A 19,927-nucleotide genomic window follows, 5' to 3' on the forward strand; every position below is an offset into this window, starting at 1 on the left:
AAGTGCATCACAAACTGTGACAAAGATTAATTGTTTTACTCCTAATATACAACATATTCCTCTTAAAGTCTGCGTGAGCTAGAAGTTGTTGAAACTTCCGACTGAAATGGAATATTGAATAGGGGGCTGGGCATTCTTTTTGCACATCATTCCCTCCTTCCAAACTAATAGTAAGCAGGGTATGGTTAAGAATATTGTGGTTGACACAGTCAAACTGATGTCAACAGACTAGGACTGCCACTATAAAAATAGAGGCAAATGCCCAGCAAACAATTTTTGTGTTGAACAGACGTCTAATAGACATCTAAACGAAAACAGCTTGGCTAAAACAAGGCTAACTTTTAGTGAAAATCTTATAGACATGGAATGGTATCCCAAAATTAGACTATTCATGAAATAGACAGATTAGAGTTTATATGTGTAGTCATTCATTTCTGTTTATTTGTTGACTAGTCTAGTTTTGGACTATTCTTAGACGTCTATCATATTTTCACGGACAGTCCAAATTTAGCCTTGTTTTAGCCAAGACGACTATATTTAGACATCTGTTAGACATCTTTTAAAAGCATAAAAGACTGGCTGGGTGGTCAGACTTTAAATATGAATTATTAAATATTACCAAAAAATTTACTTGCACAAATCAATTGTTCACCTAAAAAATAACAATGTGCGCTAACAAAATAAACATTGTTATTTTTGATTTCACACAGAGTTTTCAAATTTGTAACCACGATAACTAAAAAGATAACCGTCTAGACAAATTATTACAACTTACGGTAAAGTGTTGAATGTATTATACTGTATTATATCAGTACAGACCTGAATATAACAGAGGTAGTGTAGAATTATTATGGACGTATCTGGACAGAATTAAAATAAGAATACTAATTCAAACAAACAAACAAACAAAAATGCCAAAATTGAACTTGGGGAAAATGCTGAGAGAGCCCTGGTAAATGCAAGAACAGTCTCCCCAGAAGAGTTCAAGATGAAGGTCACTCAGAAGCAGAAGCCACTTTGTTCTGAAAATTGTGCATTTTAAAGTTTGTGTACACATTTCATGTACTCTCTGCATTTAAATGAAGACACTAACAAATAAAAATGGATGTTAAAACTTTGGTAAATCCAGCAGAGTACTTTTGCACAGTACTATTTAAACAAATATAAATAGATGTAATTGTTCTTACATAAATAAGAGAACATGTTCACATTTTGACTTATCTGCTAATGAGATATTAACAACAGAAAGTTGTCAGCATGTCACATGCTGTGAAATTTTGTGAATATTTATGAGTCACTATGATGAAGAGACAGATAAGAGCTTCGAGTGACTGCACTTCCACTTCCTATATGCAAGTATATCAGGCAAACAGTCCTCTTGCCTGACAATATGTCTCTTTCTAAAACACAAGTCCCATTACGGTGTGTTTATCGGTGACACCAATAGTTACCAAAAAAGAAACGACAGCGATTTCGCTGGATTTACAGTATCTGAATTGGATATATTTTGCGGCGAGACTTGTCTTTCTTGACTTAAAGTTTGTATTGTGGCACAACCCAAGTCTATTTTCAGTCTACCAAAACGCCGTTGCTGCAGACACCCAGGAGAGACCCTCATTAAATTTGCACCAAATGTATGATTCAGTCACACCCACAAAAACCCTGCACGTCCCACTAATCCTATTCCACGGCTCCATCTTGTTTATCTTTTGTAGGGCCTGAAATGACTACATTTAAACTATTCTGGCGAACGTCTGAACGCACCATGCTATCGAGATGACGATGAGGTTTATCTCAAACTGTTACCTTGAGAGTGTGTGCACACCACTGTCATCATCATTCAAAGCTCTTGTGGTTCATTCCCCAGCGCACAGGAATAAAAACGCAGAAGTGTAGCACTGCTATGATATTTGCATCGACAGCTGAACATGCAAACTTTCAGATTTGAATGCAAACTGCAGTGCGTGGTTGAGTGTTGAAGGGCAGGCCGCATCTGAGAGAGTCAAGCGTCCTGTTGACTCAAGTGTGAAAGAAGATTACACTAAACAGATCATAGTCTTATCTGTGAGGTATATTATTCAATTACTATTGCGTACACATGTCCGGATTACTATTATTTCTGCTTGACGAGGGGGTGAGCTGGCATGCTGCTCTGCCCTGTACAAATGTTTAGTCAATTTAAAGAATCTAAATTATATTTTAGTGAGATTATTATTATTATTATTATTATTATTATTATTATTGATATCCTTCAAGGAATATTTATGAAATACATCTGCCCTGTAAATAAATTATATGACAAAAAGGCATGATAGCAAATGTTTTTAAGGTTACTTTAACATATTTTAATAAGTAAGGGGGGGGGGGGGTGGTCTATATACGCAAAGTGCAAATAGCCCATCACTGTTTGATTGACAGAGACAACATAACTAAAGAGCGCATTTCACAGCAGCGTGAGCGCATAGCTCGTAAAGCGCATGGCAACATGTTTTGACTCAATGGATCATCAATCGGCTCGAATCCAGCGACTTACGAACTCATTCTTCTTTTTTTCCCCTATTACATATCAGATTGAAAATACATTGATTTTTAATAGAAAGGAAATATTTGGTTTAAAAATAAAATAATGAGAATTTGATATAAAGTCACAAGTGGCTCATGGGTATTTAATAAGGTTTAGCCTATTTCATGTGTATAAACAGCATCTAAATAGTGATTTTGAAATATTCTATAAAGTTATTTTCTACCTGGTGTTATATGTTAGCGACATCATAATATAACTAATTTGTATTTACAACGAACACCCTTTAAAATATATATTTTTAGTACTGCTTCAGTGAACTTAAACAAGTAAAAACATTAATTTTTACTAATTTTGATATAATTTTTTTATCAAAGTGTGCTTCAAATGCTTTAAAAATTAGTAACATCTATGTAGACTATATGTACTATATATAATTTATATAAAAAAATGCGGGCAATACATTGCAGATTCATTTTATTAAAAAATATTATATTATTCTTATTTTATTTTATTCAACTATACAGGTGCGGCCGGGTAGGGGGACCAACAAGACAATGTGCCCAGGGGCCTCTGAATTCTTAATCTAGGCCTGCCTCACTGACAAAGGTGCAGAATTTGTCCCATTCATGAGATCATTTGTCCTATTTTGACTCCTATGCCATAATAAATTGTGAAAATAACCCATCGAAGAACGCTTTAAGACCAAGCAAAATCCCATCTTGGATGTTGCTTCGGTGTCACTGGGGAAAGTTAAATGTGCTGGACAGCTTGTTATTTGTCTAATAAATGACAATAGTTTTAATTTAAAACTTTAACAAATTCCTGTTTTTTTTGTTTTCTAATTATATGTGATGTACTAAATTTGTATCTAAAGTATTGTATTCATATTTCTTTAATCCAAATGTTTAGGAAATGTTTTTATACATTAAACTTGTGGTTATGCTAACCATCTGACAAGTTAATCCAGCAAAAAAATAGTGCTTAAAATGTCACTAAAATGCGGTATTTAAATCTCATAAATAAATAGAAAATGAGGCGAATAACTGCAAATAGGTCCACCCCTAGGCTATCTACAGGCCTGAATCATGTTCACACTACACTTTAATCACTTTGATTGATATACGTTGAGATGAGAAAAAGTTAATTTGATTTTTTTACAGTGTGAGCTCTGTAATGCTTTTGTGTCATTTTACCAGCACAAAGCCTTAAATAAATGAGAATAAACAAATCAGTTTCTGTAAAAACCACAAGTTTTTTGCAGCAAAAGCTGCATATTTTGCTTATATTGCTGGTGATGACATTGTTAGGCACGTTGGGGCATATTATCAAGTTGTCATGCCTCAAACTGTGAACAGTCTAAAAAAGGCTGGGTTGTTTTTACCCAATGTTGGGTAAAATATGGACAAACAAAACTGTTGGGTTAAAATTTAAATATTTCATCCAGTGTTTTTGGAGTGAGGCTATAAAAGTTGCAAGCAAAGATTATTGTAGGATATTTGTAATGCTATTTGTGTACTCAAACACTGTTTTATTACATTTTTCCTATAGAAGTTGTTATTTTAGTTGACCATTGTACCACAATATGATGTGAGTCCTTGTGATGTTCTGTGTTCATTTGCTTTACCAACAGTGATATAAGATTAGGACTTACCATTGCAACAAATAGTATTAAAACAGTAATTCATTAAATATAAATAAATAATCACTACAATTATATAAAAATGGACTTTATCATGAAGATTAAAATTTACATACACAAATGCACACATACACATAAACATACACACACATACATACATTTTCAAAGTTGTTAGCCTTTCTGTGAAACTTTTATTCTTTTTAAAGTATTTCGCAAGTCTTGTTTAACGAAAATAATATTTTTTCGATGTTTTAAAACATATTAGTTTTAATAACTCAATTTTAATAACTAATTTGTTTAGTCTTTGCCATGATGACACTACATAATATTTTTTCTACTTATTTTGCAAGACACTAGTATTAATCTTAAAGTGCAATTTAGATATCTATCTAGGTTATTATGTTAAAATAGGCAAGTTAGGATAATTAACTAAGGTATTGGATAGCAGTGGTTTGTTCGGCAGGTAATCGGAAAAATATATATATAATGAACAATTATTAAAACTGCTTTTAATCCAGCCTTTATATATAAATTAAATAAGAACTAAAAATTAAATAAGACAGAAAAGAATATATTATAGGAGACACTGAGATAATGTCCTTGGTCTGTTAAACATCACTTATAGGAAACATTTAAAAAAGGATAAAAATTTCAGAGGCGGGCTAACAATTTTGATTTTAACTTTCTATCTCTTTCTCTGTGTGTGCATGTGTGGACGAAGTAAAAAATCTAATCATTTCCAAATGTAGCTCTTGTGTCAACATTTCCCTCAAATATATTACCATCATTTTAATTAAAAATATATATCACTGTAACATTTCTGTCAGTGTTCATTTACATTCTTCCTTCTATAACTTTTACAGTAAGTCAGCCCACAGAATGTCATTCGGATCACAGCTAGCTCAATAAATCACCAAAAAAAAAAAAAAAAAAAGACGTGGAATTATTTGTATCAAAAAATAACTCATATCTCCCAAACCTATAGGCTGCACAAAAATAAAGAATATAATGTCCAAACCCCAACAACTCATCACACACACCATATAATGAATAATCCCAGATATTACACTGTTTGCACAATAAGAGAAACGCGGTTGTAAGGAAGAGCTCTTGCATGATTGCTGGCTCACACTGCCATACATGGGCAAATTTCTGGGACTCTGGCTGTGTGTGTGTAAGTGTGTGTGTGTTTGCCGGCTGGAATTTCGCCCTCTGACGTCACTGCCTGTTACTCTCCCAGATTTGGGAAAAAGAAGTTTCACTTTAAGTGGGGATTTGAAACTCTGTGATTCCTAGAAAGCGAGGTAAGAGATCTATTAACGCTTTCGAGGAGGCGCCTCCACGCGCCCGAGACGCCGATCTCAGGCCTGGGACACTGCGGTGCTGCTTGTGCTGATATAAGAACTATATTTGACAACTATATGTTCTTGTGTGAGAGACTCGAGCTGTGCCATTGAAATGGAGGGCGTGGGGTTGCGAGCAAGGAGGGGGGCGAACTTTGTTTCGTGTTTTTACCTCTGAGCCGAAACATTTGAGGGAACGTATAGTACATTCGAGGGTGTCGGCGTAGATTTGATACGATGTGTTGACGCATGTCGCATGCAAACTTGTGAAAATGATTGTGTTGTGATTCTGAAACATTGTTGCTGTGTTGTGTTTCTCGTGAAGAATGCGGAAGTAAATATGCTGGAGGCTTCGCTATAACAGTGTGCTAGAGACGTGGCTTCTGCTTGTATGAGCGACAGATAGATTAGTGCTGGACATGTGCTTTGTTTGTGCTGTTGAGCTTTCGTGTCAGTGTGATGCTGCATTTGAGTTTGGTTACTCTGTATGTGTGCTTGTTTACTGGTTATTAGAGGGAATACTTGAAAGTTACTTTAACTTTTACAATATTGCTATTTAAGGCGTTGTTGCGTCGAGAGGAAGAAATATATATCTCTGGGAAGTGAACTTGACATCGTGACTTGCATTTTGCAGAATGCCTACATTTACGAAACCCCCCACCCCTATTTTTGGCTGTATGTTACAGAAGACACCCACTATGCCATTCAGTGTATATAATGTACCAAACAAATATTATGATAGCTTATTAAAATACTCAAGGAGCACAGTGCAGACAAAAAGTACAAATAAAGTTTCATTTTGAATCTTTGCTGTTTTTCTTTACACAACAATAGATATTGCTTATTGTATTACATATTCAAGATTAGTGGTATATTGTGTTACTTAAAAAACACATTATAGTTTTTCTAAGAAATAGTAATTTACTTAGTGGTTTTAAAAATGTGTACTTTTACTTTACCTTTTTAGTGTAGTATCGGTACTTTCACTCCACTACTTTCCTTCAACCTGCAGGCACTACCTTGTTTTCTTGTCCTGTTATTCCTGTCCAATCAAATCGCACATAGAAGGTAAATCATAATCATAATGAACTACATCAAGACATGGGCAATTTATAATTGCAGTAAACTGTTTGAAAGCTTTAAAAGTGTCCAAGAAAATGTCTGAAATCTTCACATATATTGACTCGACTGTGTATATGCACTGATGAGAAAATGAACGATGTTTACTGTATGATGACTGAAATGGCCTTAAACATCAAGCAGGCACAAGACGTCAACATGACAACCAAATCAACCAAATATCAACATCTAATGATGTTACAGTTTTATGTTGTGTGGATGTCACCTCTATGACGTCTGTCAGATGTTGGATTTTGGTTGCCACACCTGATTAAAAAATGTCGGCATTTAACATCAACATGTTGGTTTAAGATGATGGCTCGACGTTGGATTTTGGTCATCTGACATTACGACCTAAATCTAATATTAACATTTTATGATGTTGTGTGCCTGCTGGGCAATAACTAAATATACTACAGAATGTTAAGTTTACATGCATCCACAAATTACATGTATACACAAAAGCTTTTTACAGCGTAATACTACTCTTAAGTACCTTTGAAAGGACTACTTTTTACTCATACTTTGAGTAATATTTACAATAGATACATTTACTGTACACTCTCAGAAATAAAGGTATGTGAGCTGTCATTGGGGTGGTACCTTTTCAAATGATACAAATTTGTACCTAAAAGGTCCATATTAATACATCCAAGGTGCATATTAGTACCTAAAAAGTACAAAAGTGTTCCTATTAAAATCTTTAGGTACCAATATGGACCCTTCAAATACAAATGTATACCTATTAAAAAGGTACCACCCCAGTGACAGCTCATGTACCTTTATTTCGGAGAGTGTACTTGCACTGCATTTTTAGGCAAGTAATGGTACTTTTACTTACAGTAAGTATGTTTTTTTTAGTACTCTTTCCACCATTGTTCAGAATATGTACTTGAAGGAAGTATATCTCTTGGGTTAAATTATGATTGGATGTTATCTCTCATTTATGTACTTTTAATTACTTATTAAAAGGAATTCGAATACTACAGTACAGCTAAAAATACTAGTAAACCATCAATTTGAATCAATGTACTTTGCTGTAATCTTTCACACCACTAGGTTCTATCTATTTGCCAGCATTAAAGATAAATATAGGGCTGCACGATATTATAAAAATCTAATATTGTTGATCTAATGTTTTTTTTATTATTTTGTAATATATATTGCGATATGAATACAATTTCACCAAAGTACTTAAATATCTCTATTTTGAAATAATTTATTATTTTATAATGGAACAATTCTGTAAGACAGTGCATCTGCGGAAAATGTAATCAACAATCTACAATTTTAGATAATCTCAATAAAGAAAAATATACAAATAAAATAAAGTGTTTCATTGTTTTCTATGGAGTCTTAACACTCTTCAAGTTTACAGTAAATGAATAATCAAATATAAAATAATAATGCATAGTCTTCGTTGTATAAGCAGTTCGATAAAGTCAACTGACATTTAAAGTTACAAATGGTACAATTTCTTAGGCCTGAATGCTTTTAAAATCCTTACACAGTCACAGGCCTCAACTTTTGCAAAATGATCTATTATAATACAGACTCAACATTGCAGATCCTGCGATGTGACTATTGCGAATACTCACATGTTGCTAATATATTGTGCACCCCTGGTTTTATATATATATATATATATATATATATATATATATATATATATATATATATATATATATATATATATATATATATATATATATATATATATATACTGAATACTGAATATGTATGTCATTTCATTATTAAAAAATGCATTTCTTATTTATCGCTCTGTTATTTCACTCATATTTTGACTTTTTCAGACAAACACAATTAAATACACACTTTATTTAATTTAATATGAGAATTTCATTTGATCCAAAGACCAAAATGTCTTTGTTTGAACTGTATATTAAATAATGTCTTGAGAGTGTTGACAAAGGAGGGGCAGTGCTGTGGCTGCTTATTTGAGCGACAGATATTAAAGATTAGTGCTGGACATATGCTTTGTTTGTGCTGTTGAGTTTGCATGTAAATGTGCTGCTTTAAAACCTTTACCTTAAGCTTAGTAACTTGGTGTGTGTGTACTTGTTAAATGGTTAATAGAGGGAATGCTTGAAAGTCTCTTTAACTTGTGCAGTTTTTATTACTAGGCATGGGATAATAATCATTTCAAGGTATACCTTGGTTTGGAATGGTTTTAAAACCACCAAAATCTTCTCCTATACCATTCTTAAGGCATGTGTAAGATTTTTTTTATGTTTTTTTTTTTTTTTTGGACAATAGTATCTCCAGCAGAAAAGATATCCAAGATGCTGTTTTAAATTGTAAAGAAATCTGTTTTTGAAACAAATGAAAACAGCAGAAGTCAATGATTTATTTGGATTATCTAGGCTGGAATGTTTACTGTTTCAAAATGTTATAAAGTTTTTCAAAATAAAATATATTGTGTTCAAAGGGGAAAAGTTTTAGTTTTTTTACCCAGACATTTAAAAAGAATTTATTTTAGAGCAGTAATCATAATATCGTGAAACCGTGATATTTTCATCCAAGGTTATCATACCATCAGATGATACAAATAATGGCCGATGCCTAATTGTGACTTAAGGTACTTTTTCTTTAAAGGGCTAACAACTATTGTTAAATATAGATAAAGCTAAATACTGAAATATTTAAAATGATAAAGTTTTTTGGTTAGTATCAATACTGGGTTTGCTCTCTCGCACTCTCTCTATTCATCTCAGCAGCAGGAAGTTAAACAATTATTATTGATATTAAGATTTTAACACTTTTGTTTTAATCAGAAAATAAGATGAGGTTGCATTAATTTAGTTTTTTGTTTGTAATTTGCCTTTGGGGCTTAAAGGACTGCTGACATAATAAACATTACATTGTTTAGTTATTCTTTCTCTTATTTTTTTTTTTTACTTAATTTTCATAATTTTAAAGTTGTTGAATTTGTTCCCTATGGTATTGAAAATAGTATTGAATATTGATACTTTTCAAGGCATTGTATCCGAGTCCACAAATACGACACAAGTTCCACAAAATCTTGTCAGTTGAAATTAGAACAAGAATCATTTGATGAATTCTTCATAAATGATTCTATATAAGGATTACATCACAGCCTTAATATTGATATTAAAAATATGATGAAATTAAGTGTGATCATTAATTCATATATATATTGAAGTAGAAGTATGGGTCAGAATAAGTACATTTTATTTTTAAATCTGTTAAGCTAATTGATGATATAAGATTATTTTACCCATATTCTGCTATTTAATATAAAATGTTACATTTCATTTAAACACTTTTGGGCTTTTCATTTGATACAGACACAAAAATATATATTTTTTTGTGTGAAACTAAGCATTTAATAGTAAATGACAGTTTTGACAAAACAGGGAAATTGTTTCAAATAGTGCTTTTTTTAATTATATGTATCTTGTTTCAGAACTTTAGTATATATTTTAATACATTATTTAATCCTAAATCTATAATGCAAACAGGTGATTTTATAGGAGTTGGCAATGCATTTTTGTTAATAATAAAAAAATACTCTGGAAATACGTATGAGCTGCATGCCCAAAAAGAAAAATCTAATGCTACACAGAGCATATACTATTACTACTTGCATAATTAGAAATTATCTTGGCATTTTAGGTTTCGCCAAACCATACAGTTTAAAAAATACTGGGTTATTGTAACCCAATTTTAGGTTCAGTATGGACAAACCCAATTTTTGGGTTAGAAAGTACCATGTTAATTGTAAGGAGGCCCTATATACAATATTAAAAATTACGTTTCAGACATTCCCAGAGTGTGTATGTGAAGTGTCAACACAAAATACCACACAAATAAGGTTTGATTACTTTTTGAAACTGCCCCTGGTATGCTTTGATCCAAATTGTGCTGTTTTGCTTACTGTTGCTTAAAGTTTAAATGAGATTGTGCTCACAGCATTGTTTTTGAAAGAGGGCAGAGCTAAAAATGCCTATGCATCAGGATAGTGGTAAATTCAAAACAGGACTAAAGTTTTAGGACTATACTTGTGAAAAAACTGAAAATGTCAAAGAAGTGGCTTTAAAGCAGGTAATCTATGGAGACTTTGGTGTTCATTTGTGTTTCCTAAAACTCCACATTTAATATCCCCTTATGCCGAGTTCAGACTGCATGATATTAGCCCTGAATTTGACCTGCTGACAAATGCCAAGAAAGGGAGGAAAAACTTGTAGAAATTTGGTAGGAGCCAAGTTTGCCGTGTCAACTTAGAAATACCAAAACTGGGTCAAAAAAGTTTGAGAGAAAATGCTAATTACCATTAAAAGCCAGGTGAGCAAAATAAGAAATTTTTTTACATCACTAAAGGCATCTTTCTCATTATGTATTTAATAATAAAAAAAAAAAAAAAAAAAAAAAAAAAAAAATATATATATATATATATATATATATATATATATATATATATATATATTAGGGATGTGCGGAGCAGCCGGTATTTGTATTTGTATTTGTATTTGTTGAGGGGGAAAAGTATTTGTATTTGTATTTGTATTTGTATTCGAGTAAAATTCAAAATGGCGCAGAAATATATATATTTTCTATTACACTTCTAATTTACGTTATAGTGAAAGTATTGTTTAATTATACCCATTATATAAATTATAGATATGCAATATTGGCTGTTGTTTTTGAACATGTGATAAGAAATGTCATTGAAAAGAAAATAACATAGAAGCCATTATTTCATCCATGGTTAAACCAACAACTAATAAAATACCATTGTGAATATTATGAACCCCACCACCACTGTTCTTGTTTAAGGACACTGAATAGACAGAATAAAAACAAATAATACTTCAAAAAACTGTTCTTCTTCCGAAAGAACTTTTTTCCAATGCACAGAATTCCAAAAACTAAAATTAACTAAACAAATCTAAATAAAACCCTGCCTGGGAGATCTGGCAGAACAAAAGTATTCTATATAATACTAAAAGATGCAGCCCTGCTATTATCATCTGCCAGCCACAAAAAAGACACAAAGTTTGTTTGTTTGTTTATTTAGAGATATCTGCAAATATTTTTCAATGGAAGTCAATTGAGGAATATGACTAGTCAGTCATAATATATTTGCAGATATTTCCAATCTGAATTATAATTATGACAAGTCAAAATATAATTAGAGATATCTCTAAATATATTTATGGATAGTCTGAACAAGGTTTAAATGCTAAAACGGCTTGCCATACGCACAGTAGCACAGTGGAGATTTCTCTAGTTATATCGTTTCAGTCGTTTGTTATGCAGTGACATGCAGTCAAATATTTCGCCAAACAGTCCTTAGGGATGCGGTGACACGCAGTCAGATATTTTACCGGACAGATCCGCCACTTTTGGCGCGCATAAACAATCATAAAGCTCTCGTGCTGCAGGAATGAGGAGGTCTGCTGAAGGCGCACAGCTGTCGTGCAGTGAGAGGTTTGCGTCTTTAATAAACTACGGCAGTTTGCGATCACTGAACAGTAAGAATGATTAATACATCCATATGAAACAGTCCCTTAAAAGTCACGTCTCGCTTTCAGTTTCGGGCTTTGGCGCGTTTTGCACTGAGCGTGTGTCTCTCACTCTCTCTCTCTCTCTCTCTCTCTCTCTCTCTCTCTCTCTCTCTCTCTCTCTCTCTCTCTCTCTCTCTCTCTCTCTCTCTCTCACTCACTCACTCACGCGGGCATGCACTGTGGTCTCATGAGGAAACGCTGCTTTTTGATATAGTGTTTTTCTTGCTCCCGAATACAAATAATTTTTCAAGTATTTGTTAGAATCAAGTATTCGTAAAAACACGCTATTCGTGCCTTTCCGAATACCGTATTCGGGTTCGGCTCCACCCTTAATATATATATATATATATATATATATATATATATATATATATATATATATATATATACTGTATGTGACCTTGTCACTTCTCGTGTGTGGTTGGTTGTGAGACGTAGTTAACAATTTTGTTTTTCTCAAATTTGTGGACAGAGACAAAGTTGTTGCCAATTCTTCCTATTGTAAAGTCATGCAGTATGAAACCCCCTGTCACAGATGGATCTTGCAGTGTAACACAGCACTGACAGAATGCTACCCCAGATAGTCATGAGTGAAAATATCTGTGACATGATTACTATGAAATTCTTACAGTCTGAACTCTGCATTAGTCGCTAAAATGATCTTTAGCAGGTACAATGTGAGGGTCCTTTCACATCTGTAGTTCGCTTCATTTGGTCCAGACCAATGGCAATAAATGATACATGGTTGCATTTTCTGCCATCTTTGGTCTTTTTCACACTACACTGCAAGCTTTGGTCCGAACCAGTTGAAAAGAACAAAAATGCACTCATCTGACAAAATCCACATCTTTCATTGGCCAGATGTTGTTGAACACAGTTGCTAAACTGCTTATCGATTGGTAAGAATTCCCAAGCAGGAAAATGCCAATGAATTTCCTCAAGTAAACAAACCGGCAGACACAAAATGTTGCTTTTTACTATGGAGGGATGACTGCGCTGACTGATTGTATCCCTGCTTTAGACAAACTGTACATTTCAAAAATGAAGCGCGGCACCGGCTGGAAAACAATGTTGTAATGCATCACACGTCACTTTAGGAGGATGCGTGAATTAATTTCGCTAAACTGCGACATGGTCATCTTGCGGAAATATTACCAACAATCCATCAGGTAATGCCCCCCCCCCCCCCCCCCCCCTCTCTGTGTTGGTTAAGCGCTGTCAACAAATTTTTTTCTCCATACCCCATAATGCACAGCGCATCAGCCTACAGCACCTGGATTAGTCCAAAAGGTGCAGTACTTTTTAAGGTTGGGTCTGTTTTATTTCGGATTAACAACAAGCGAACCGCTCCAAGGTTTGTTTGAAAGTGTACAAAGACCACCTCTTCAAGCAGATCTCGGTATGCTTTTTTTGTGTCGCTTTTGGTGCGCTCTCGAGTACGATTGCTGCATTCACACCTGCCCAAACTAACCGCACCAAGAGGGAAAACAAACTCTAGTGCAATTCAAACAAACTAAATAAGGCAGGTGTAAAAGCACCCCAAATCGCTAATAGCAGATAATTGCTTCTTTGCTAATGAGGGAGAGATTGCCTCTAATGCAGGGCTTTCCCCCTCCGATGACAAAGCTCAATCAAATTGTTTTTGCAGACTTTTTATAAAGTGTGATTAACAAAACAAAGAATAATAATAATTGATGTTTACTATTAGAAGAAATTAACCCAGCATTATATTTGGTCAGCTTTTTTTTTTTAGAGTGTATCGTTACTAGCCAACTGACTATTAATACTACGTCAACTCTCCATTTTTTTGCAGTTGACTCTGGGTGAGTGTAATTTAAGGCCCTGTTTACCTGATTGAAACCACAGCATGAAAAACTCTGGTAATTTGGGTGCAACTCGAAACAGAAAGACGATTGATGATTACAACATACGTCTGGGTGATTTGAGCATGTTTCTTTTAAACTACCTTTTATCTACGCTAACAGTGTGAAGAAGCAGTCAGTATTGACCGTTTTTAGACACTTTTGTTGCTCAAAGTTAAATATGCAGTTTGTTGTGAGCTGTGCTTTATAACAGGCAATTCAAATCATGTAATACAATATAGATTCTTATAACGATTTTTCTTTTGGTTAACATGAATCCAATGTAGTGATATGGGGATTTAGTCTAATATTGAGGTCCGCTTTGTATTATATGTTGAGGTAATGCTATGAACTCAATCCCTGTCCTCCGAAAAGATATTTTCATGTCAGAAAAGCAAATATCTCCATTCCAAGCCAACCAAAATGTCTAGAATACCAACATTGTTCCTCTTAAAAGTAACTAAGTGCTTAAATATTTATCTGTTTCCGTACAAAGACGACATTCAGAATTCAGCTTTGATATGAATCTCTAATCAATAACATCAAGGCCTCCCAACCATCAAACTGAATATCTCTTCTGAATATCCCCTCATCCCTGCCTCCCAAAAAAAAAAAAAAAAGTTTTCACTCCAAACTACATCTCACCCAACAGCAGGAATTAAAAACGAGGACATGTCAGACAGACTAGTGATGCTTAAAGTTAAAAGACGAATCCTGCCTTTGAGCCGAGTCTTCCTTTGACTGTCGTTTTGCCATTAGTGCAGACTTTCTATGAATATTGACTGTGTGCTGTATTACTGTAGGTTACTGTAGGATCAAATATTCTGCGCCTCCTTTCTGTTGCTATGGAGACGCTGTGATCAGGTGCCGTCTGGAACATAAGAGTGACAACTGAAAGTTAAAAATACACAAAGAAACACAACAATTACTGGCAGCAGTTATTATGGATTTATGCAGTAGTTAATTCTGGTGTCATAAACAGTTTAAACGGCTGTTGAATGGAGTCCATCTAGACCATTCTGTTTGCTGGAAGAATTTTTTAAAGGGGTGCTCTGTTGAGTGAATGCCTGTTTAGAGTATTATGATTAAACGTGTTAATGTTTTGTAGTTTAAGTTCTGTATATAGCATATAGAGCATGTTTTTTTTTTATTTATAATTTGAACAAACTTATATTGCAAACTCTTTCCCAGAGATGGGTTGCGGCTGGAAGGGCATCCGCTGCGTAAAAACTTACTGGATAAGTTGCCGGTTCATTTCGCTGTGGCGACCCAGGATTAATAAAGGGATTAAGCTGACAAGAAAATGAATGAATGAATATATAGCAAACTCAAGTTAGTATTTAATTTGATAATAAGCTATACACAGTTGTACGAGTGTCAGTAAGATGTTTCGAGAGAAATTAATAGTTTTAAATAAATGCTTTTGAATTGATCATAAGCAACAGGAAAGACACATTGGGCCCTATCATACAGCTGGCACAATAAGGCGTTAGACGTGTTTGGGGTGATTTGTTGCTATTTTTCAGACCAGTGCAACCCTAATTTTTATTTATTTATTTATTTTTTTACATTTTGCACTACGTTGTTAAAATAGCAAATACATTTGCCCCACTTTGTGGACTCTTTGGGCGTTCCAGTCTATAAAGTAGGTGTGTTAAGGCGCATTGTTAGTGTATTGCTATTTTAAAAAACTGAAATAAACTACACTATTGACCAACTGAAAGATGGTCTAAAGTCCAGTGCAGAGCAAGTTAGTTATGCGTTTATTCAGTTCCAAAATGCTTACACATTTTGTTCATGACAACTTACTTTTGTATAATGTTATTGTTATTAGCAATATTATTTATTATATGCATATTTATATTTGTTTCAATAAAACATGTTTAGATTTGTCCTCCTGTCGGGTTTTAAAGACATATTCATCACAATTCGGGGCATAAGAATAGGATGTGTGTTTGGATATAACTCCAAACTTTGCTATTATTGTTCATTTATTCATTTACTGGAAATTAAACAGAATTAAAAATGGTTTTGAAACAAATCTTTGTGCTTAACAAACGGAATTAAATATGTAGGCTAACAGATGTCTTCAGTGGAGTACATACAACACCGTTTCCTTATCCATGAAAGTAAAGAAGTAAAGGAGTAAAGAAATGAGTAAAAGTAATGTAAAAAGAAAAAGGGTCGAATGGAGGAGGCTCGTTTTTTTTCTTTAACTGCAGACGATCTGTTTAACTGTTTTCTCGCTAGTGAAATGTTCAGTTTTTCCTCTTGCATAGTCCACCATATAAGTAGCTATATAAATAGCAATAACTGACCCTTAAAGGAAATGGGAGATGAAACCCTGATTGGTTTAATGCATGTTATACTCAAAAAAACTCCTATAACTCATCAAGAGAATAAGCACAACCCTGCTCGACCATGCGCCAGGGCGCAAACCATATTGTCCATCCTTAAAATAGCAAAAGAGGATTTGGACATACCCTTAATGCTTTTGTGCCATCCGATTTTGACTTTTCGCCTAGATCATTAAAATAGTGCCCATAGAATGACATGTACTAGGAAACACCCATACACTCTCACATTCACACACACTCATACACTACGACCAATTTAATTAATCCAATTCACCTATAGTGCATGTCTTTGGCTTTGATGGAAACCGGAGCACCTTGAAGAAACCCACGTGAACATGGGGAGAACATGCAAACTTCACACAGAAATGCCAACTGGCCCAGCTGGAACTCAAACTAGCAACCTTCTTGCTGTGAGGCAACCACTGAGCCACTGTGCCATGCACCATATTAATTTTTACATTTTTAAAAGGAGTTTTGCTCCAAACCATCGTGGGGGGCAAATGGTACTAGTATGTATGTATGTATGTATGTATGTACATAATAGGTAAACCTTTGTTATACAATAACTTGCCTAATTACCCTAACCTGCCTAGTTAACCAAATAACCTAGTTAAGCCTTTAAATGTCACTTTAAGCTTTAAAGAATTGTCTTGAAAAACATCTAGTCAAATATTATTTTCTGGCATCATGGCAAAGATAAAATAAATTAGTTATTTATAATTATTAGAAATGAGTTATTAAAACTATTATATTTAGAAATGTGTTGAAAAAAATCTTGTCTCTGTTAAACAGAAATTGGGAATTAAATAACACGCTAATAATTCAGGGGGCTAATATTTCTGACTTCAACTGCATATGTATGTAAATATGTGTATATAGGTATGCATATATATATATATATATATATATATATATATATATATATATATATATATATATACTTTTAGCTGTTGACTACTTGCATAATATGCCTCAAGGAAGAGAGTTTCAGCGAAAAATCTGGTTAATGTCCTGCTTGAAGGCAAATATGAAGAATAATTCTGGGTGGACTGTCTCTTTAACTGCATTCATGTGCTTACAGCCAAATCAGATTTGATTTAGCTTGAATTAGACATTAATGCATTCCATCCGAACAGCTCATGGAACTGATGTAAGCGGATTTTACACAAAGAACAAGTTTTGAACAAAGCTGAGATTTGCAAAGTGTTTCGTTCCTGGATGACAAATTCAGCAGCCCGATAAAGCAGCTGCTCTTCTGCCCCCTTTTTCTGTTTTATTACTCCAATTTCCAAGAGCCGGTGAGGACGGATATGTGTAGTTTAAGTACACAGGAAACAGGCATGCGGGATGAGAGGTGGATGAATGGGTGTACAGTGACTCTGTCCTTTAGGATGTGGTGTGGAACAGGCTCCGGACCACGAGACGGATGATGCAGCGGCCGTTATGATTTACAGCAGACTTCTGCTCATTTCTCACTGGACTCATTGACACAGCAGTATAAGGAACGCCGGCCGACTTAAAGTTCAGCCGCTCGGTGACTTTGATCTTCTTCTGAACTCTGGGTAATCAAGCTTCCTCGCATCTCCTTCAAGTGCTCGCGAGGAGAAAGACAGATTGCCACATTAGCATACAAGGCTAAGAAGACACCTGCAGCCATAAAAAGGACACACAGTGTTTTAGGCGGCGGTAGAAAGAGGAAGGAGAGAGCAGATAAGAGGAAGGACAGCTGTGATGTGTTCACACGCATTTAGAAACATGAGCGTTGTGTGCTTATTACCGTGGCCGGACAGGCCTTCTCGATTTATGTGCATTAAACGCTATTCCTCCAGTCAGGGTTGTGATTGATAAAGTGTTTTGTTTTCCAGAACCTTCAACTTTCCTTTGGTCCACTCCCTGTTGACTACCAAATAAGAAGGAATTGCTTGCATTCAGTCTTTTAGAATCTTTGTCAAATTTTAGTTCCTTATACGCACGGTTTAGACAACACAATATTTTTTTATATTAGTCACTTTGTCAGATTGTGTGATATTGATTCTTAGTCTCTTGTCATGTCATGGACAAGAAATATATCAGATGACACCTTGCTGACTGGTTATTGCTTGCCATCTATAACAACCCATGTGATGTCATCAAGAAATCTAGTAACGTCTGGATTCTAGAAACGAAAGGGAAAAAACAAACAATGGCTACCGAAGAGGTGTACTGGCTGTCTTGCCCTTAAATAGGGGCTTTCATTTTGCTGTATCTAAAAGCTACATGTACTACAATGGTTGTATAACTTTATTAGTCAAACTTACAAATGCTTGTTTCTGACTTTTTTTTTACCACATTGCACTGGTGTTGTAGGTTCACTAAAATAGAAATTTTGCCTAATGGTTTACAGAGTGGAACGTTACATTAGATCATATCCGTGACATATAAAATTCTGTTTCCGTGTCCAAACTGCTACTCATTTAAATTGAGAAAATATTTGTTAATGACCACTTTTAGTCATGTCACACATTAAAGTCAATTTTATATAAAATCATGGTGTACACTGCAAAAAGCGCTTTTCTTACTTAGATTTTTTGTTTTCTTTTTAGTCCAAATATCTAAAAATTCTTATATCAAGAAGCATTTACTTGGCAAGAAAATCATTTTGTCCTGATTTCAGAAATAATATGCCAAAATTAAGCAAGTTTTACCTGAAAACAAGCTAATTAATCTGCCAAAGGGGTGAGCAAAATAATCTTGTTTTTCCTTTTGATATACTGTACTTACTTACTTATTCCCTCCACCCCTTCCGGGGCATGGGCCGCCAAAGGTAGATCTCCAGAGGTTCCTGTCCTGGGCCATTCTTTTTACTTGTCCCCAGGTGTAACCCATCCTTGTGATGTCTGCGTCGAGGTCGCGTCGCCAGGTGTTTCTTGGAAGGCCTCTCTCCCGCTTCCCTTGGGGGTACCATCTGAGAGCCTGTCTGGTGATGCTAGTTGGTGGTTTGCGTAGGGTGTGCCCTATCCAACAGCAACTTCACTTCCAGATTTCTGTTTCTATCGGAGGTTGACAGGTCCTTCTCCATAGGTCTGTGTTACTGATCGTGTCAGGCCAGCGAATGTGCAGAATCTGTCTGAGACAGGTGTTGATGAATGTTTGGATCTTTCAGGTGGAAGCTTTGGTTATCCTCCAGGTCTCTACCCCGTACAACAATACTGATTTCACATTAGAGTTAAACAGGCGGATCATCATGGTCATGGTAAGTTCTCTCGAAGCCCAAATGTTCTTAAGCTGGATGAAAGCAGCTCTTGCTTTGCCGATTCTTGCCTTAACGTCTTTATCAGTTCCACCGTGCTGGTCGATGATGCTGCCTAGGTAGGTAAAGGACTGTACTTCCTCCAGAGAACTTCCATTCAGGGTTACTGGATTGTTGCAGCTGGTGTTGATTTTAAGAATCTTAAATCTTTTTTAAGAATCTTTGACATACTTTACAGTAAGATTTTTTTTGCTTACCCTATTGGCAGATTATTTTGCTTGTTTTAAGGGTAAACTCACTTAATT

The 19,927-nt window shown here is 34.7% G+C and overlaps 2 protein-coding genes across 20 annotated transcripts in view; both read left to right on the forward strand.

The window, feature by feature from the left end:
• Nucleotides 1–19,927, forward strand: part of LOC141386287 (uncharacterized) — an 816,166-nt gene that overhangs the window by 621,923 nt on the left and 174,316 nt on the right. The window lies entirely within an intron of this gene.
• Nucleotides 1–19,927, forward strand: part of lpp (LIM domain containing preferred translocation partner in lipoma) — a 497,264-nt gene that overhangs the window by 86,656 nt on the left and 390,681 nt on the right. For 3 of the 19 annotated variants that reach the window (XR_012407423.1, XR_012407424.1, XM_068221782.2), the window contains exon 1: nt 5,391–5,467. The exons of 15 other annotated variants lie outside the window; for them this stretch is intronic. The gene's annotated coding sequence lies outside the window, so the exon portion shown is untranslated. 19 annotated transcript variants of the gene reach the window in all.

Source organism: Danio rerio, chromosome 6, assembly GCF_049306965.1.
Source record: "Danio rerio strain Tuebingen ecotype United States chromosome 6, GRCz12tu, whole genome shotgun sequence".
NCBI lineage: Eukaryota > Metazoa > Chordata > Actinopteri > Cypriniformes > Danionidae > Danio > Danio rerio.